Source organism: Eleutherodactylus coqui, chromosome 8 (assembly GCF_035609145.1).
Source record: "Eleutherodactylus coqui strain aEleCoq1 chromosome 8, aEleCoq1.hap1, whole genome shotgun sequence".
NCBI lineage: Eukaryota > Metazoa > Chordata > Amphibia > Anura > Eleutherodactylidae > Eleutherodactylus > Eleutherodactylus coqui.
This window is the reverse complement of record NC_089844.1, coordinates 154,484,222-154,505,931: the sequence shown is the minus strand read 5'-3', so window position 1 is coordinate 154,505,931 and position 21,710 is coordinate 154,484,222.

Below are 21,710 nucleotides of genomic sequence, written 5' to 3'. Positions count from 1 at the left end.
TGGAAGTCGTGGCTCCCCGGCTGATCTTGCTGCGGCACAGGTTGCACACCACTGTTCATCGGTTGTCCGCGTTTTCACTGAAAACATCCACACTTTTGAACATCTAGCCCTCTGAACGGAGGCTTGCCGCGAGGGGTGCTGTGGGAAACAGTTGGGGAATTCTTTGCTCTTGGCCTGCCTCTCCCCCTGGGCACCCCAGTGCCTCTTCCAACGTGTCCTTCCACTGCACTTGTCTTCCCCTCTGAAGCCCTGACTTCAGTAGGCTTAGCAAGCCAGTAGGGGTCAGCAACCTCATCGTCCAGCAGCTCTTCCTCCGAATCCTCTCTGCGCTCCTCCCTCGGACTTAATGCCTTTACTACTACTTCACTGACAGATAACTGTGTCTTATCATCCTCATCCACAAAAAGTTCTTGAGACAGTTGCCGGAAGTCCCCAGCCTCATTACCCGGGCTCAGGGAAATTTCCAAATGTTGGGCATCGGTCACGACAAACTCCTCAGGTGGGTGAGAAACGTTTTTTTCCCGCTCAGGGCAGGGACCTGAGAACAGTTCCTGGGACCTGCCTGCTCAGAATCTGTAATTTTCTTGGAGTGACGAGGCTGGGAGGAAGGAGGAGCAGCCAGAGGATTCAGAGGTACAGTCCCCAGCCCAGTAGTAGTGCACTGCGTGGAAGACTGGGGGTTCAATGCATTGCTGAATGCGTTATCCGCGATCCATGACAGAACCTGCTTGCACTGCTGTGCTTGTAATAAAGGTCTGCCATGCGGATCTGCAAATTGTGATATGAAGCTGGGGAGCGGAGAGACGCAGCACTCCCCTAATCCCTCTGCAGCCGGCTGTGATTCGCCCCGCTCAGGACCTCGGCCTGTGCCCACACCCTCACTTGGATGCCCGCGTCAATGTTCTCGACCCTTACCCCTACCCCTCATCATGTCGGATTAAGGATAGAGCAGGACCCGAATAAATTACCCCATTGTATAGCGCAGGGAACTGGGGCTAATTCAACACACACAGAGACTTGTAGATACCAGAGACTCCATGCTGTGACAGAAAAAATTAACCCGCTGTCTTGCGCTGATACCTAGGGGTAATTCACCGCTCACAGAGACTTGTATATAAGAGAGGCATAGATCTATTAACCCAGTGAATAGTGCTAATAACTGCGGCTACTTCACCGCACACAAGGAAAGTGTATCGTGAGATGCTCTGCACAGGGGCAGAGAATTAACTATTAACCCAGCGGATAGTGCTGATAACTCTGGCTAATTCGGTGCACACAGCGAATGGGAGACGTGAGATGCTTTGCAATGGCCAAGCCAAAATTAAGGCACTGTTTAGCGATGGGAACTAGCTTTACCTACTTCAGCGCTTACAGCGAATGGGAGACGTGAGATGCTCTGCACTGGACAAGCCAATATTAAGGCACTGTTTAGCAATGGGAACCAGCTTCACCTACTTTAGTGCACACAGCAAATGGAAGACGTGAGAAGCTCTGCATTGGCCAAGCCAAAATTAAGGCACTGTTTAGCGATGAGAACTAGCTTTGCCTACTTCAGCGCACACAGCAAATGGGAGACATGAGATGCTCTGCACAGGGCCAGCGACAATTAACCCACTATTTAGCAATGACAACTGCAGCTAATTGACCGCACACAGCAAATGGGAGATGTGAGATGCTCTGCACTGCCCCAGAAATAAATAGCATATTGTTTATTGATGAGAACTGGGGCTAATTCACCGCACACAGAAACTTGTAGATACCGGAGGCTCTACACTGGGACAGAACAAATTAAACCACTGACCAGCGCTGATAGCTAGGGGTAATTTACCACTCACAGAGACTTGTAGATAAGAGAGGCTGTATGGAGTGGCAGAGAACTATTAACTCAGTGGATAGTGCAGATAACTGCGGCTACTTCAATGCACACACAGAAAGTGTATTGTGAGATGCTCTGCACAGGGGCAGAGAACTATTAACCCAGTGGATAGTGCAGATAACTGTGGCTACTTCAACGCACACCGTGAAAGGTGGATGTCAGATTCTCTGCACAGGGACAGAGAATTATTAACCCAGTGGATAGTGCAGATAACTCTGGCTACTTCACCGCACACAAGGAAAGTGTATTGTGAGATGCTCTGCACAGGACCAGAGAACTAACTAGTAACCCAGTGGAAAGTGCTGATAACTGTGGCTACTTCACCCAACACAGAGCATGGTAGATGTGAAATGCCCTACAGTTCCCCCAAGAAAAAATAGCATACTGTTTAGCGATGAGAACTCTGCCTAATGCACTGCACACAGAGAACGGTATAGCTGAAATGCTCTGCAGTGCCTCAGGAAAAATTACAGCTGTTTAGCAATCAGAACTGTGGCTAATTCACTGCACACAGAGAGTTGTAGATAGAGGAGGCTCTATGCTGTGACAGAAAAAATTAAACCGCTGTCTTGCGCCAATAGCTAGGGGTAATTTACCACTCACAGAGACTGGTAGATAAGAGAGGCTGTATGGAGTGGCAGAGAACTATTAACTCAGTGGATAGTGCTGATAACTGCGGCTACTTCACCGCACACAACTAAAGTGTATTGTTAGATGCTCTGCACAGGGGCAGAGAATTAACTAGTAACCCAGTGGAAAGTGCTGATAACAGCGGCTACTTCACTCAACACAGAGCATGGTAGATGTGAAATGCCCTTCAGTGCCCCAGGAAAAATTAGCGTACTGTTTAGCGATGAGAACTCTGCCCAATGCACTGCACACAGAGAACGGTATAGCTGAAATGCTCTGCAGTGCCCCAGGAAAAATTAGCGTACTGTTTAGCGATGAGAACTCTGCCTAATGCACTGCACACAGAGAATGGTATAGGTGAAATGCTCTGTACAGGCCTAGATGCTTGAAAATAAAAATTGGTGGACTACTGCTCCCAGCCAGCCACAATAGTAAAGCACACAATGAGGAGTAGCCCTAAAAAGGACTGTTGGGTTCCTGATGTCAGGATCCCTGTCTAACCGCAACCTACACTAGCACTTTCCGTATCTCAGCATCAGCAGCTCTTTCCCTAACCTCTGCCAGCATGCGTCTGAGGCAAGCCGCGGGCGGCCCCAGTTTAAGTACTCGGCGGTCACCTGATCCCGCCAGCCACTCACTGCTGTAGACGTGCAGAGGGCTGGCACGTCACAGCAGGAAGTGGTAATGCCTTCCCTGCATGTTTATTGGCTAAAAAATGGCGCTAAACATGCGGGGAAGGGAAATTAAAGTGACCCGAGTACCGCGTGTTGCTCGACTTGAGTAGCGAGCATTTCGAGTGGCCTAATACTCGAACGAGCATCAAGCTCAGATGAGTGTGCTCGCTCATCTCTATTAAAGACTATACTAGACCATTATTGTAGTCCAAGAAAGGAGGTGTGAGTTTGCTATCTGATACATAAGGCACACTCTATTTCTTCCTAAGCAGCCCTAAATCAACCCCCAGCTTCCTAAGGGCTGGGGAGGAAAGGGTTAATTCCAGACTGAACTGTTTGGGCAGATGCAATTGTGGTCCACTCAGTGTTCATATTAATAAGGTATTATGTTAAGAATAGAGATGAGGGCAATTACTTGATCGAGCATTGCCCTTAGCGAGTAACTGCCCGCTCGGAAAAAAAGATTCGGCTGCCGGCGGCGGGGGAGAGCGGGGAGGAACGGAGGGGGGATCTCTCTCTCCCCCTCCCCCCCCCCACCTCTTCCCTGCTCACTGCCGCAACTTACCTCTCACCCGCGCCGGCAGCCGAACCTTTTCTTCCGAGTGGGGAGATACTTGCTAAGGACAATGCTCGATCGAGTAATTGTCCTTAGCGAGTATGCTCGCTCATCTCTAGTTAAGAATAATGCCAATTTGCGGGTCCAGCATAGAAGTCAATCACCGCATAGATAGGGTTAACATCCTGTGTGTCTGGATGTCATAGGCGCTGGCACACTAGGAGACAGTCAGGACTTCCTTCCCCACAGTTAGCTTATGATAGATGTATCATAGATAATTCATTTACTAAGTGGAGGTTCTAATTGGCTGGTCCGGCACTGCTTGCTGTGATACTTAGCTAGCTGACTAGGGCACCGATGTAGCCACCTGATGTGTGGTATCGGGCGGCCGGCTGACACTGCACTAGGCTCACTCACAGGATTTTACTAGCTCACTATTCTTAGTCAAAAATCGCTGCGTTTCTACATCGTGGCTGCCCCTGCTGATCTTCTTCTCTATCCTGGTGGCACAATCTGCATGCAGCAGATTGTAGAAATGCAGCCATTTTGACTTCTATGGTGAAGTGCACCAGATAGGCAACAGGCTCATTAAAGTGGAGGAGGCACAGGAGGGGACGTCGGCCATTTTGGAGTCCCATACACAAGCCATAGAAGCTCAAGCTGAACAGAAAGTGAGCCTTACAACACACTTAGACGACATTGAAAATAGGCAAAGGAGGAATAATCTGCATATTACAGGTCTAACAGAAGAGATTGAGAGTGCTTAGCTAGAGGAATGGGCTCAAGCCTTTTTGTACACCTATTGGGCCACCCACATGACTGCCCTATTGAGATACACAGAGTATATATAATTCTGGGCCCCAGAACATCTGACCCTAATCCCCCTAGAGATGTGGTGTGAAGGATGCAGTTCTTCTAAGAAAAATATACTATTCTCCGCAAAGCTAGGGCCAAAACAGATCTCATCACACATGAGGGAAAGCCTATCATTATTCTATAGGACTTGGCATGTCACATGCTACAATTCCAAAAGGCCCTGAGGCCACTGATGGTGGTGCTCAAAGATCAGGGGATCATGTACCACTGGGGCTTTCCATTTTCCCTGTTAGCTAAGAAGGATGGCAGACCAGCGGTCTTCTGTTCCCTGGGCGACCTACCAAAATTCTTAGGAACATTTGAGCTACCTATGATTGTGCTCTCGGAGTGCCCCACATTTCCGACGCTGCCCACTATAGCTTTCAGTGATCAGTGGCAGGTTATGCAGACCAGGCAAAAGCAGGGTCATTGGAGAGGGAGCGCGCTACTTGATCGCATTCACATTTGAAAGCCAGCAGGGTTTCCTCAGATGGCTATAATATAATGATATAATAATAATCTTTATTTGTATAGAGCCAACTTATTCCACAGCGCTTTATTTGCCACATAGCAGGGTAAGGTAAGGTGGGAAGGCTCTTAGATTTTGGAGTGACTGGTACCCAATTTCCAAGACGCCGGAAAAGCGACCATTAGCCACAGCCACAATTCTACAGCAATCCACCTGGCTCTGCACTGTAAACCAATTTGTCCCGCACTGGACTAGAGGAGAGAGAGGAAAGGACGATACCTATCGATCCAGCCTTTGTCCTCAAACACTCTGCAGTATTGCAAGCTGGCAGTTGTTACAATACAGGCTGATTTGTATCCAGCTTTCCCATACTTATGCACACATGCGAAGCGGAAGCTCAAATCACCCACCCGATCCGTTCTAACACACTCCAGAGCTTTACAATATGCATACAAAAATGCTGCCACCACCAATTTCGTAACGGTAAATTGGAATACGATTTATGATTCATGAATACAATCTTTGGAGAATATGGTTTCGTGTTAACATGGACGGGGCTCACTAATTAATTTAAAGTTTAATTCTTAAAGAAAAGAACAGTGCTTACTTACAGAAAAAATACAAAAATGATGTTACAAGCTAACAGGCATATATTCTAGATCTATTGGGAGTTTGCCCGTGCGGCAAGAGAAATTGACTGCATGTCTGTCTGCCTTCTTCTCCCTCCACTCGCTTTCACACCCCCAGGGGGACATTGAGCGACCAGGAGAGAGGACAGGGGCGATAGTTAAGAGACAGATTGACAGAAATCTGAAGCTTTTGTATTTCAATTTTCAGTTTATTATGTAGTTGTATTAAGCTGGTGCACATAGTTCTTTATTGTAGGCCTCATTGAGGTCCCATATACGTCAATACAAAACTTTGAGGTGGGGGTTGTGCCTCCTCCTTGTGGTGCTTCCCCACTCCTCACTCAGGGTGTGTTGTTGCACTTTTTTTTGCAGCTTCTGGCATGTCGCCAGCACTTCAGTCACACCACAATGGCATTAGTGACAGCTGTATGTTGCAAAAAGTTTTTTTCTCTCTTCCAAAAACTCTTTTTCTATCCTACTTATCCCACTTCTCTTTACCCCTTGTTACACACACAGCTTGATGGTTTTCTCCTGAAATCACATGATGGCTAACATTAACAATGGCACCTTCAATGTGAAGGGGCTGAATAAACCTGCTAAAGGGGGCAGATTTTAGACTACTTGAACAGAAATAAAATCATGATAGTGCTCCTACAAGATACACACTTTCAGGCTTGACATATTCCTAAGTGTGGTTCCTGATGCTATACTGCCTGGTTCTATAGCTTTCATCCACTGAAAAAATCCAGGATCACATAATGTCCTCTTGACTGAGATTGATCCAGAAGAGTGATATTTGTTCATAAAAATTCAAATAGGCTCTGAGGTATTCACTATTGCAAACATTCAATGTTTAGGCACAGGTTTGCTTCAGAATCTGGATGCTCAGGGCCTTAGCGACCTTCTCAAATGGGTCCAACTTAATACTGGCCAATGACTTCAATCTGTGTATGGATCCGATCCTCAACTCCTCTAGGGGTAAGTCAGGGGTTTCCACCACAGCCACACACAGATAACAAAGAACTTGCAAACATGAGATTGATAGATTTATGGCAGACACAACACCCAAAAGCGAAAGATTATAGCTTTCACTCTGCAGCCAACAACAGCTATCATCTATTGGATTATCTATTCTTTTCACATAGACGCTTAGATAGGGACCCCTCAAGCTCTATAGGCACTTTCCTGTGGTCAGATCACGCTCTGGTCTGGGGGTCATTGAAGGGCGGAGGAGGTGGGATATCTAACCATAGTTGGCGATTAAATGACAATCTGCTCAATGATGCTATATGCTTACAAGATGTCCAGAGGGCCATTGAGCACTTCAAAGAGGTTCACGTTTCTGATAATACACCAGTGGGAAGCACTGATGTGTGTGCTCCGGGGTATCTTTATTTCCTGAAAAAGGAGAGAGCCAGTACCCTGGAGGTGCTGTTTTCCCAACTGGACCTACTAGAATCCTCAAATAAGACTCTACCCTCAGACCAAAAATCCACTGATATCTCGGATATCTTCAGTAGGATCCTTCTTCTTTTAGACGAGGCTTCGGTGTGTCAGAGAGACAGGGCGAGGTGAAGCTTCTATGAATACGGCAGAAACTGCAATAGACGATTAGCTAGAGCCCTTAACATGAGGTCTCCTCAAATGTATATTTTCTCTATTCAGTCTAGGGGGGAAGGTCTGGTCCACTCCAACTCAAAAATAGTGAGCAGCTTCCACTTGTGTTAACATAGCTTATATAATCTTTCAGACAGACAAACAGAGTTTAATCAAGCTAGAATCCAGGAGAGGGATACCTTCTTAGCAAGCTTTTCCCCAATAAGATTTCAGAAACAGATAGACACATGCTGGAGGACAACTTCTCCCTTCTGGAGGTAATGGAGGTGATCCCGTCCCTTTAAATAGACATGAGTCCGGGTCCTGATGGCTTTATACCCCTCTTTTATAAACTCGGTGGTAAAAAGTTAGCACCCTTAATGCTAAACGCATTTAAGACAATAGCTCACTCTTGTTTGTCCTCTGCCAATGCACTCCAGGTGGTGATCACGGTGATACCTAATCAGGAAAAAGATCCATCAGTGTGCATCAATTATAGGCCTTGGATGATTTAGTGAATCCTGCATTGAGCAGGGGGTTGGACCAGATGACCCTGGAGGTCTCTTCTAACTCTACTATTCTATGATTCTATAGGCTAATTTCCCTTTGGAATGTAGATACCAAAATCTTCTCTGAGATGCTCGCAGCCTGTCTTAGGCCTCTTATACCATTGATGGTTCATAGAGATCAGGTGGGCTTTTTCCCGGGTAGGGAAGCAGGGGACAACTCAATCAGAACCCTGGCCATGATATGGAGAATGCAGAGAGATGGGGACTCACTGTGCCTCCCCTCGATTGAGAAGGCATTCGACAGGGTGGACTGGGGAGTCCTTGAGACAACACTAGAGAGGGTAGGCCTCGGCCATAGATTCTGAGCTGGGTCATGTCTCTTTACTCATGTCCTTCAGCATGGGTTCGTGTTAATGGTCAATTGTCAATCCCAGCACAGATCAACAATGGCATGAGGCAGGGCTGTCCTCTGTCCCCATTCCTATATATTATGATGATGGAGATGTTAGTGAGTGCTCTTAGAGCAAACCCTAAAATTCTAGGGGTCAGGGCGGGACAAAGGGAGCATAAAACTGCACTGTATGCAGACAACCTCTTGATCTTTGACACCAATCTTTGGCGCTTCCCTGTATATTAAAATAATTTGAGACATATGGGAGTCTCTCTAATTTTAAGGTGAACTTAAACAAACCAGAAATTCTCAGTGTGAACCTTCCAGCATCCGGGAATGGAGACGTTGAGGGTCACGTTCTCTCTGGCATGGGAGGATGATGAGATTAATTACCTTGGGATCGTGATCATAGCGGATTTAGACAACCTTTTTGAAAGGAAATATAGGCCAATCCTCACTGCACTTGAAGCTGATTTTGATAGATTGTAATAATATACATGGAAGAGCACCAAATGGATTATTTGTATAGCAGAATTTGCTGGAAATTGAACAGATGACTCACCTGGCACTGAGCGGGGATCCCCAATAGGGGGACTAACCGCTCGGCACCTGTAGTCCAGGTGTACTTATCGATATCAACATTTTCCCTTGATCCTGTCTTGTCCAGCGATCCAAGGTAGCAGCAGAGAGACCCCCAGCACTCCAAAGTGAAAGGTTTAAATCCATGCAGGGCATGTGCATAAGTGGAACACAGTTCTAAGTGACATCAGGTTGATGGACAGAGATCCATCCTAGTGGAGCGCATATGTCCAGTGACCCGTAAGCACAGTGAGATTGTGGTGGGGCGATTATACCTTGCACAAAAGGTAATAGTAATCTAAAAATGTATATAAATGTATGAATTTGTACACGCATTTATGCTTAACAAAGGCGCTATAGGTGCAGAAACGCGTTGCATAGATCATATTGGCAGCTATTATATAAGCCTGCCGAACTGTGGCTGTCTGTTGAATGTCTTGTGTATTTTAACCCCTGCTGGTGGGGATATTAAATGGTGTAGGTATTAACTTTTTGGAGAGCGGGAGTCTTTTTGAATACTGCTGAGGCAGTTTCATTTTTTCTTTGGCTTTCTAATTTTGATAGATGGAAGACTCTACCATTGTCCTGGTTCAGCAGGCTCAACACGATCAAAATGAAGTCACTGCCTAGGTTTCTGTATATTACTGGTGAGCAACCCAGAACTCAATGATCCAATCACAGCCAATAAGTGAATGACATCACTGAATGGCTGTGACTGACTCATCGAGTGCCGGCTGTGATTTGCTGCTGGTGCTCAATTAGCCAATCACAGCATTCACTTTGCTGGAGGTGGGGTAGTCAAAGCCCTGTCACCAGAAAGAAGCTGAGATGGCACATGGGGAGGACACTGCAGTTTGCCGCAGTGCCGCCGGAGACCATCGGGATGCAGTGGACAAGGTGAGTATTGATTATTTTTTAATACAGGTTAGCTTAGTCTTATTTTCGGGGGAGGCCTTATATTTCAAGCCTGCCTCGAAAACCAGGGTAGGTCTTATTATCGGGGCAGGTCCTATTTTGGAGGAAGCATGGTAACTGCATTTTTAACTTTGCAACTTGATTATGTAAATCTGTAGAATCTCTTTATAATTTGCAACACATCATCTCTAACTCTTGGGCTCTTTTTTGCATTTTCTTCAAGTCCTGTTCACCCTGCACAGCTAGCGCTTCCAGGCATAATCTCCGACCAGCTTCATTTCTGGCTAGATTTCTGAGGTCTTGTATCTCTTCATGGGCTTTTGAAAGATATCCCTCATATTTTTTTTCTCAATTCTTTTAAGACTTGTTCACACTGAATGGTTTGCTCCTCCTGCAGTAACCTGTGATCAGCTTCAGCTTTTGCTAATCTTCTAAGGTTCTCATTCACCTTTAAGATAGTCACACTTTGTTTTCACCTGAGTGGCTTCTTAGAGAGTGTCCTCTCTTTCTCTCTTGAGTATTTCTATCTCTTCCTCTATTAGCAACCCTTGCCTCACCATAGCATTTAGGACGCCATGCATTATGGCTATTTTCTCCTGAGCTCTGAGCAAGCGTTCATTATCTGTTTCACTTTAGACCTCAGGGTCTGCACTGAGTACACCATCTGTTTTACTAGAAGCAGGCTTCTTTCTCTCTTGCTCCTTCTTTGCATCTATAGGGTAAACACCCACTGGCATTTTTTTCTCCACTGCGCTGCGAGAGTAAAGGTAAATTCTTGCAGCTCAGTGTGAGAAAAAAAACGCATCACGCCGGGATATTGCCAGTCTTTTCAATGGGGCCAGCGACAGCAGTGCTAGCCCCATTGAAAAGAGATGGAGAATGCCCCGGACTTCTGCCACAGCTGTGACAGCTGTGGCAGGAGTTTCCCGCGGGGATGAAGGAATCCTCTGCCACAGCTGTCACAGCTGTGGCAGAAGTCCGCGGCATGCTATCCCATTGCTTTCAATGGGATCGGCACTGCTGCCGATCCTATGAAAGCACTGCTTTCTGCCAAGCTCCACAGTATGATTATCGGGGAAGGGCTTGAAATATAAGCCCTTCCCCGATAATCATCAATAAGTGGTAAAAAAAAATTACTCACCTCTCCGGCGGTCAGATGCGTCCTCCAGCTGGCTCCCCTGCATTGCTGTTAAGCTCTATCAACAGGTGTGGATTTAAAAATCCCCGCCTTCTGAAAGAGCTGTGCTGATTGGCTGAGGGCTCAGCCAATAGCAACTAGTGCTTAGCAATTGGCTGAGCGTTAAGCCAATGACAGATAAGCCTTAGCTATTTATTGAGCCATAAGCTAATCAGCACAGCCCTTTCAGGAGGCCGGAATTTTTAAATCCTCACTTGCTGAAAGAGCTTAACAGCAGTGCAGGGGAGCCAGCTGGAGGACGCGTCTGAGTGCCGGAGCGGTGAGTAATTTTTATTTATTTTTTTTTACCACTTATTGATGATTATCAGGGAAGGGCTTATATTTCAAGCCCTTCCCCGATAATCATACTGCGGGGCTTGACAGAAAACAGTGCTTTCAATGGGATCAGCAGTGCCGATCCTATTGAAAGCAATAGGATAGAAAGCCACAGACTTCTGCCACAGCTGTGACAGTTGTGACAGCTGTGGCAGAGGATTCCTTCATCCCTGCGGTCCCCACGGGGATGAGGAAAACTCCTGCCACAGCTGTCACAGCTGTGGCAGAAATCCGCAGCATTCTCCCTATATTTTCAATAGGGCTAGTGCTGCATTGAAAGCACTAACGATATTGCTGGTTCTATTCCGGCATCTTTCTTGTGCTGCGAGGCGAGAGTTTTCTCATGCTCTCGCAGCGCAAGAAAGAAAATCTCACCAGTGAGTTTCCACCCTTACTGTTTGTAGTCCCAGCAGACTTTTGGTTGCTATTAGTGACAACTTTAGTTTCACATGAAACTCCAGCGGTAACTCCTATCTCTACGATTCCCGCACTTATAGTACTACAAGCATTTTTCCCACTATTCTCCTCTCTACCACAAGAGGTGTATTGGGGTTATCTCCCACATGGGTGGTGGCTGAATTCCCTGTTACAGCCTGTTCAAACTCTGCCTTCACCTGTGTAGATTGGGGAACATTTCCACAACTTCTAGGCATATTGTATACAGAAAACATTCCAGAATCCTCCTGCCATGGGACTTTTGTGTCAATAGGAAACCCTATTATTATCATAAATGTGCATGCACGCTGTGTAGTTTTCACTGTGCCATCCTGAATTCAACATTTTCACTATATTGAAGTCAGTCCTTTCAAATTCATACCGCACAGAACCCATAATCATTTTAGTGGTCTCACCATTCCATGGATTCTTCTCCAGACTTTTATCATAGTCTCTTGGTGGGGAGACCTCCTGTTGCGCACTGAAAGCCCCGCAGTCTCCAGTTACCATCTCCTTGCAGCAACACTGGCTCTTCACTGCAATCCAGCAAAGACAAAACAAACAAGGTCCACTAATTTGTATCCACAGACATCCTCTGCCTGACCTTTGTTGCCCCACGGCAATTATACTTTCGGCCTCCTGGTCCTTTAAACGCAGTCTGCAACTGTCGTTGCTACACAGCAACCACACTTTCATCTTTCTTACCCTTTAAACACAGCCGGCAGCTTTTGTTGCCCAAGGGCAACAGCACTTTTGGCTGTCTGGCTCTTCAAATGCCACTTGCAGCTTTGTGCACCATTTTCTGCCAGCACATCTTCCACCATATGTGGCAAATTGAGCTTACTTGCCTATCGGATTGCCATCTTTGTCTTTCAGCAGGAATGGATACCAAATAAAGGCTCCAGAATCATGAATTTCTATAACTTCTGGATTCCACCAGCATTTATTCCATATCACAGCAAACATTTATTTCATATCACAGCAAACATATGGTAGTCTAGACGCGTCCTCCTCTGTCAGAGTTGGGATGGAACTCAGGAACTGACACTTTGCTTCCTGCCACACCACAGGTGTGACCTCTGAATGCCTATTTACCACTCTCTGCAGGCCATTCTGTGTATTGCCCTCCTACACAGTAACAGTATACAACCCTCAGTGTTTCTCATTAAGAGGGGATGCTAGAAAGACAAAACCAGTGGAGGCCTTGGGAATTAAAAAAAATCATGCAAACTATAAGTAATAAAAAAACATAAGGGAGGTTAAAAAAATCTAATTATTCAAGTATTAATCTAAGTGATGCTCAATCGGTGTGTTAACAAAAGTTTTTCAAATATTTTATAGTCTTTCCTTTTGATAACTTTTGCAGAAAACCAATTATAAATAATCTAGTCTCACTGTGAAAGATTTAAAATTGTTTATTTAGAATATGTATAAAGTATATTAAAAAGAAAAACTAATAAAAAAAGATAAGAATACATGACCATGGAGATTCCTGTAAAGAGTTGGCATAATAATGTATCTCCTATGCCATGGTTATTGCTTAAAAGGTGGAATTCTGTCTAACTACCAACAGGATAGGATCATAGGGGTGCATCAAAAGAGGTCTAGGAGCACATGATAAGAACATTGTTCTTCCACTTTACAAGTCACTGGTTAGACTACACATGAATGATTGTGTACAATTTTGGGCACTGCTACTCAAGAAGGACATATCAGTGCTTGAATGGATACAAAGGTGGGCAACTAAGAGGGATTATCAAAATCGGGATTACTTAGATTAGAAAATAGATGACTGAGGGGTTACCTAATAACTATGTATAAATATATCAGGGGTAAATAAACAGACTGTAACAAGGGGGTATCCTCTACATCAAGGGGAAAGAAAGATTCTACACTAACCTAAAAGAGGGTTCTTTACTGTAAGAGCAGTGAGAGCAGTGAGAACTCTCTGCTCTCTGTAAGAGCAGTGAGAACTCTCTGCCTGAGGACATGGTGATGACAAATTTGATAAAAGAGTTCAAGAGGGACCATCACGCCTTTCTTGAGTGATGCAATATTAAAAATAATAACTTTAGAAGAGTCGGTGATCCAGAAATTATTCTGGTTGCCAGATTGGCGTAAGGAAGGATTTTTTTTACCCTAAGTGGGAAAATGGGCTTCTGCCTTATTGCTTTTTGGGGGTTTTTTTGCCTTCCACTGGATCAACATTGGGGGGGAATTAGGCTAAACTGGATGGACATATGTTTTTTTTTGGCCTTACATTTTATGTTACTATGTTAACAACCACCTTACATATTGTTTGGACAATTTCTGACCCGCCATTTATGAGTTAGTATAATTAACACATTCGCAGTCCAATTGGATTCTTTCGATAAGATTTGTTTCAAACCAGCCAGAAAACCTAATTTTTTTTCCTCTAAAAGGAAACATTCATAAGACTACTGTCTAGCATATTTTGTATACAATAGATAACATGAAGAACATTTAGACACTGCAGATATAAGGCCAAATGTCATCACAGTCCCAGTTACAGAACATGTTGAGCCCCTAATAAATTGGCAATTAAATAGAAATCCTTATATTTGGTATTGATTATTCTCTTCATCATACCTTACCATTCATCAATTTAAATTTGAATGATTCATTAAGAAGAACATTTCACTTAAGAATCCCAGTATTTAAGTTTTTACATTGGCATTTTGTAAACTATATATGGGGATGATAGTTGTGTACATTATATTGAAAGAAAATCTATAACAACAGAAAAAGGTGGCATCAGGTTCCCTATTTACCCTGTCCCATAGTAAACAGTAATGACAGTAATGTGGGATGAGCAGGGAGAGAAGGCCTTTTTATGCTTTCTTTTAAATTTTTGAAGATAACTGAGAAAATGTTTAAATAAGAAATATAAGTGCTCAACAATGGAACAAAGGTGAATAGAATTTTTTTCTTCTTTGTCAAGCATATGACCACATTTTTTTAATGTGGTCATATGCTTGACAAAGACCACACTATGGTCGAAACGTTGCATGGCTATGAAATATGTACTTTGAAATAAACACGACTTGACCTTAAGATCCCTGTGTGAGTATATATGGAAAACAAACTTCCCTGAAATTGCTGCTTTGCTGCATTTGATATGCTTTGTTTGCATCACCATATTCATAGATACTTAATAGAGATGAGCGAACACGTTCGGCCCCGCCCCTTTTTCGCCCGAACACCGAACTTTGCGAACACTTCAGTGTTCGGGCGAAAAAGTTCGGGGGCCGCCGTGGCAGCGCGGGGGGGTGCGGCGGGGAGTGGGGGGGAGAGGGAGAGAGAGAGGGCTCCCCCCTGTTCCCCGCTACTGCCGCCCGCGCCGCCGCGCATCTCCCCGCCCCCCGGCGGCACCCGGACCTTTACGCGCGAACACTGCAGTGTTCGGCAAAGCCGGTGTCCGGGTGCGGATGTGTCCGTAACGGACATGTTCGCTCATCTCTAATACTTAACGTTTTTCTTTTTCAATCTTCTGATATTCCGGAATCTAGTTTATTGTCGGATTTGTTGACATGTTCATTGGTCCCATATTGGGTTACATGTGACTTTTTTAATTGTCTTTTTATGCTGTCAAAACAGCAGTTTGGGCATTTTTTTCATATTTCAATACTAAAAACTGGTATTGATTATTCTGTGTATCGTGCCTTACCATTCATCAATTTGAATGGGAGTTATTCTTTAAAAAGAACATTTCACTTATGAATCCTAGCAATGCAGTTTTTACATTGGCATTTTGAAGACTGTATATGATGGGATTTATCAGGGGGATGATAGTTGTATATACTACATTGAAGGATAAATCTAGAACATCAGAGTAAGGTGGCATCAGGTACCCTATTAAGCCTGTCCCGTAGTAAATAGTTATAACGGTGATGTGGGATGAGCAGGTAGAGAAGGACTTTCTTCTACTGTCTCTTGATGTCATACTGAAGATGACTGATAAAACGTTTATATAAGAAATACAAGTGCCCAACAATGGAACAAAAGCAAATATCACAATTTCTATACCGGTTATTACAAAAAACATTTCTGAACTTGTACAATTGGTTTTTGTTAGTGATTTAGCATCACAGAAGAACTGGTGGATAACATTGGAGTGACAGGTGGACATGTTCAAAGCTATTACTACATACAGTAAAGAGTTTAAAAAGGCAGCTGCCCAAATCCCAATAGTTATCAGGGTAGAATTTCTCTGACTCAAGATCTGATGATAATGTAAGGGGATGCAGATAGCAACATATCGATCATAAGCCATAATGAATAGAAGAAGTCCCTCTGCACCTACCACTACTGTGAAAAAGTACCACTGAGCATAACATTGTGAGAAGAAAACAATGTGATCACCAGATAGTAACATGTGAAGTAATTTTGGAATCATGACTGTTAAATAAAATATGTCTACAATGGACAAATTACAGATAAAGAGATACATTGGCTTATGTAATTGGACTTCCAGACATATCACTGTGATTATAGAAGAATTAATAAGAACTCCAATCAAATATATCAAGAAAAAGAAAATGGAAATGAATGGTTTATACCTTGTTTCTCCCGAAAATGGTAACATGTAAAAGTATTTGACAAAAGTGTAATTCTTCATTGGCATTTCCCGAGTAAAAAAAATATATAGATTTTTTAGATAGCAGCACATAATATATAAAATCTCAGCAACTCTAATCCCAGGAAGTCTAGAGGGGAGTTTTAGCTGCATTTACAGACAACATTCTGGTCTGTCAAAAGAGGCAAGTTCTGGTCTCCAACAGTGACGTGTCCAAAAATCACATCAGTTCCAGCCACTATGTGAAAGATATCACACCTCAGAAAAGCAACTGTGTTACCAATAGAGCCATCAGGAAGTCAACCTTCCATACTGGAAATTATTTGTCTGTGATTTATGAGTGGCTGATCCAAATATGCCTAGTTGGTCAGAGATATGGTCAGTGTCTGCTCTTATGTCTAAACCAACAACAATAAGGACTTATGTAAAGACAGACCAACTCTGTTGATCATATTTTTACAGGTTTATTCATTTACACTGAATGGTGACTTTATTAAGGACCTTTGTCTAGTAGTGAGTTGGACCTCCTTCGACCTTCAGAACAGCAGCGATTCATTAAGGTGTTCATTCACAGATATCAGGGAATCCACGCTGTGCCGTGAAAACATTCCCCACACCATTACTTCACCTTTACCAGCTTGCCAGGAGGAATTCATCAGTTCATGTTTCTATTGCCAAATTCTGACCCTCTCCATTAGCAGGGTGCCTCAAAAACCTGGATTTATCTGACCAGGTAATGTGTTTCCATTGCTCAGTGATAAAATGCTTGTGCTCTTTTGCCTACTGGAACCATGTGTTTTTGTATCTCTTAAACACAATGGTACTGGAACTGGTCATTTGCTGCTATAGCACATCCATGCTAAGAAACGATGAGCTCGGCACATGTTAGTTGTAGCAACAGCATTGTTTTCAGCATGTCTTGACTGTGCAGCACCAGTAGCAACACAATGCTTGTGGCAACTCATGCAAAGATCTTTACTTCAGTGTGAGGAGATTTATAATGTGCTGAGACACTAATAGCCTGATGTTGTTAGATTTATAATTACCCATGGGAAAAAATGATAATGGCTTTGACATAACTTTTGATATAATTATTTACTAAGCTTTTGTTTTACCTCTCACAAAGAAAAGTATTCAAGGTGACTTGTAGATTTAGTTTGTAGTTGAATATAAAAATTTTATCGAAGTACTGGGAGACACCGTTAGTACCCAGTAAAGGCAACTGTTATAGGTGAAGTCTACTTCTGTCATCTTGTGTCAAACGGGCATTGTTGCATTATGACAAGCTGAAAAATGGAAGCCATATCACATCAGACACTATTCTTCTGCAGGTCGTAGTTGCCCAGATTCAGACTCTGATTACCTTCATGCATGGTGCTTTTACTCGGTTATCAACTCAAGAACTCACACAAAACATGCATGCTAATATTGCTGCTACTCCTGCAGATTCCCAGGAATTTTCATAGTAATTTACCAAACTATTTTTTTGAAGATTGTATTCCGTTTATGAATTATTGTGTAAGTTGTAAAATGTAATTTTCTTTAGCACCAAGATCATTGGAAGCAAAAATCCAAAATAGGGAATTTATAAGACTGTTGCATGGGAATCATAAGTCTTGGATTTGCAGTCTTAGGTCTGGTGGTCCTACTTTACAAAATGTGGATGTTTTCCACTCTGTCTTATGATTCCTATGTGATGACACGGATGCTGCCTCATCTGCCACGACCCATTTTCATGTCTTGAAATAGGGAAGCAGAACAGTAGAAGAATGCTCAACAAAATTAAGACAGTGGGTAACTAAGAATGAATAGAATGGCTCTGCTTGCTGTAGTTAATATCATTTAGGTCTCACAAATCAGGTTAAAGGTGCCATGGTGTAAATTTCCCCATGTGACAATCCTAATTCCTTGGCCATAAATATTGACTAGCATATAAGAAAAATAACTTATGAGTGGGAGGCTGCTCCATGTCATCCTGTGGAGGTTTTCCATCCTAGTGTGGCTTGGACTAAGACACTCTAAGGTAAATAAGGATAGGCAAACCAGCTGGGTCTTTGCATTTTTGTAATAACAGGCTTTATTACACTAGATGACACTAATGTCAATGATGAGACATCCCCTTTATCTGCAAATCAACTGGTCATATCTGGTAATCCATTGGCCATTCCTTTTAATCCAGTCACCTAGTGACAATCCTTGAATCTTAAATGGTTTGTTTGCATTGTAATATCTTGGTACAACCCCTCCGCCATTGAGTAACATAACAGTGATATACTCACTGCTCCCTGCTACCACTGTGTCCCGCTTTGGTGCTCATTCCCCAACTCCATTCTGTATTTACAGCTTCAGTTCTGCTGGGCATTCAGGACATCAGTCAATAATAGAGCTCAGCAATTGATCACTGAGCTCTGTTATTGGCTGCAGTTATCTACTAAGTTTTGTTTCACATTTCATAAAACAAATGAAACTGCTCTGAAAGTGTAATCAGTGGTTGATTATAAAAACGTTTCTTACCTTTGTGTGCAAAATTAGATGGTTTCCATCCATGTTCAACAATGGATATTACCATAATTAAAAGGTAACTAGGAGGTGTGGAGGATATATATATATATATATATATATATATATATATATATATATATATATATATATATATATACATACAAGTTTATATGTCTATTTCACCTCCTGAGCCAGCAGAAAGGAATGTGCCGGCCACATCCTGTTCCGCTAACCGTTATCAGAATATGCAGCTTGATAGAAATACACGCTCATGACCTCAGGGCACATTTTCTACCTGCACATAACCCACAGGCGTCATTTGACGACACGTTGCTCATTTTCGACCCCGCCCCCTCCATCGAACATCTAAGTCGCCGTTTTTTCGTCTGAAACCACGTGATGTCAGATGTCCATAACAACAGAAGCTCATGCAGGACCAGATGGAAAAAGACCATAATTGGACTACCCAATCCCATGCTTTGAATTCCAATCCAATATTGCTTCCTGCATGCCCACAAAGGGCATGTAACCCATAGCGCTATAAAAGATGCTATACGCCTACTAATAAACAGAGTCCAGGAAGACTTTCTACACTGACAGTCTGTCTCTGTGTAATCTCTTCGATTGTGCGCACAATCTCTGAACATAAATCTGGAAGGGTGCAAACATTCCTATTGATTACACCGTGGACCCAAAATAAATCCACGACACAGGCAAATGAGTAACTGTAACTTTAAAATAGACAAAAAAATATTTAAAGACTGTTAGAGAGGCTCCTAGTTTTTGTAGATCAAGTTTATAAAGAATCATCCATAATGCAACTTTTTGTAGCTTCAATCATTTAATGATGAGAAGAATAAACTCTAAAATTAAGAATTTACATCATTAGAGTTTTAAAGACAGTGGCCTAGTCAGTGTAATTCACTGTTCAGTAGAGATGAGCGAACGTACTCGTCCGAGCTTGATACTCGTTCGAGTATTAGCGTGTTCGAGATGCTCGTTACTCGTGACGAGTACCACGCGATGTTCAAGTTACTTTCACTTTCATCTCTGAGACGTTAGCGCGCTTTTCTGGCCAATAGAAAGACAGGGAAGGCATTACAACTTCCCCCTGTGACGTTCAAGCCCTATACCACCCCCCTGCAGTGAGTGGCTGGCGAGATCAGGTGTTACCTGAGTATATAAATCGGCCCCGCCCGCGGCTCGCCACAGATGTGTTCTGACAGAGATCAGGGAAAGTGCTGTCTTGCTGGAGTTGCTATAGGGAGAGTGTTAGGAGTATTTTAGGCTTCAAGAACCCCAACGGTCCTTCTTAGGGCCACATCTAACCGTGTGCAGTAGTGTGGAGGCTGCTTTTTGCAGTGTTGCACATTTTTTTTTTTGTATATCGGCCGTGCAGAGCATTGCGCCCTGCAGTAATTATACATACTCCAGGGCCAGCAGTGGTGACGCAGAGAGAGAAGACATATACAGTGTATATAGGCCGTGGGCCTTTCCAAAAACATTTGGGAAAAAAATCTATTTGGGCTGCCTGTGACCGTCCTCAGTGTACTGGGTCTGTGCTGGAGGTAGTTGTCCTAATTCATACGCAGCCAGCTAAGTGTTACAGCAGGCTTGCGCAAAATTATTTCCTGGCTCTGTGTTGGCTGTTACATCACCGCTGTATTCCAGTCCACAGTGCAACAGTCTGCAGTTATTTTACATACTCCAGGGCCAGTAGTGGTGAGGCAGGGACAGAAGACATATTTATTGAATATAGGCAGTGGGCCTTTCCAAAAACATTTGGGAAAAAAAATCTATTTGGGCTGCCTGTGACTGTCCTCAGTGTACTGGGTCTGTGCTGGGGGTAGTTGTCCTCCTAATTCATACGCAGCCAGCTAAGTGTTACAGCAGGCTTGCGCAAAATTATTTCCTGGCTCTGTGTTTGCTGTTACATCACCGCTGTATTCCAGTCCACAGTGCAACAGTCTGCAGTTATTTTACATACTCCAGGGCCAGTAGTGGTGAGGCAGGGACAGAAGACATATTTATTGAATATAGGCAGTGGCCTTTCCAAAAACATTTGGGAAAAAAAATCTATTTGGGCTGCCTGTGACTGTCCTCAGTGTACTGGGTCTGTGCTGGGGGTAGTTGTCCTCCTAATTCATACGCAGCCAGCTAAGTGTTACAGCAGGCTTGCGCAAAATTATTTCCTGGCTCTGTGTTTGCTGTTACATCACCGCTGTATTCCAGTCCACAGTGCAACAGTCTGCAGTTATTTTACATACTCCAGGGCCAGTAGTGGTGAGGCAGGGACAGAAGACATATTTATTGAATATAGGCAGTGGGCCTTTCCAAAAACATTTGGGAAAAAAATCTATTTGGGCTGCCTGTGACTGTCCTCAGTGTACTGAGTCTGTGCTGGGGGTAGTTGTCCTCCTAATTCATACGCAGCCAGCTAAGTGTTACAGCAGGCTTGCGCAAAATTATTTCCTGGCTCTGCTGTGCGTTCCGTAAGCGAAGTCAGCCTCCAACCACAGGCCAATAAGCGGCACATTTGATTAAAGCGTTCTCTTTCTGCACTACTGGTAATACAGCATGCTGAGGGGTAGGGGTAGGCCTAGAGGACGTGGACGCGGCCGAGGACGCGTAGGCCCAAGTCAGGGTGTGGGCACAGGCCGAGCTCCTGATCCAGGTATATCGCAGCCAACTGCTGCGGGATTAGGAGAGAGGCACGTTTCTGGGTCCCCACATTCATCTCACAATTAATGGGTCCACGCGGTAGACCTTTATTAGAAAATGAGCAGTGTGAGCAGGTCCTGTCGTGGATGGCAGAAAGTGCAATCTATCGAACACCCAGAGTTCTGCGCCGTCCACTGCTACAACTCTGAATCCTCTGGCTGCTGCTCCTCCTTCCTCCCAGCCTCCTCACTCCATTACAATGACACATTCTGAGGAGCAGGCAGACTCCCAGGAACTGTTCCCGGGCCCCTGCCCAGAATGGC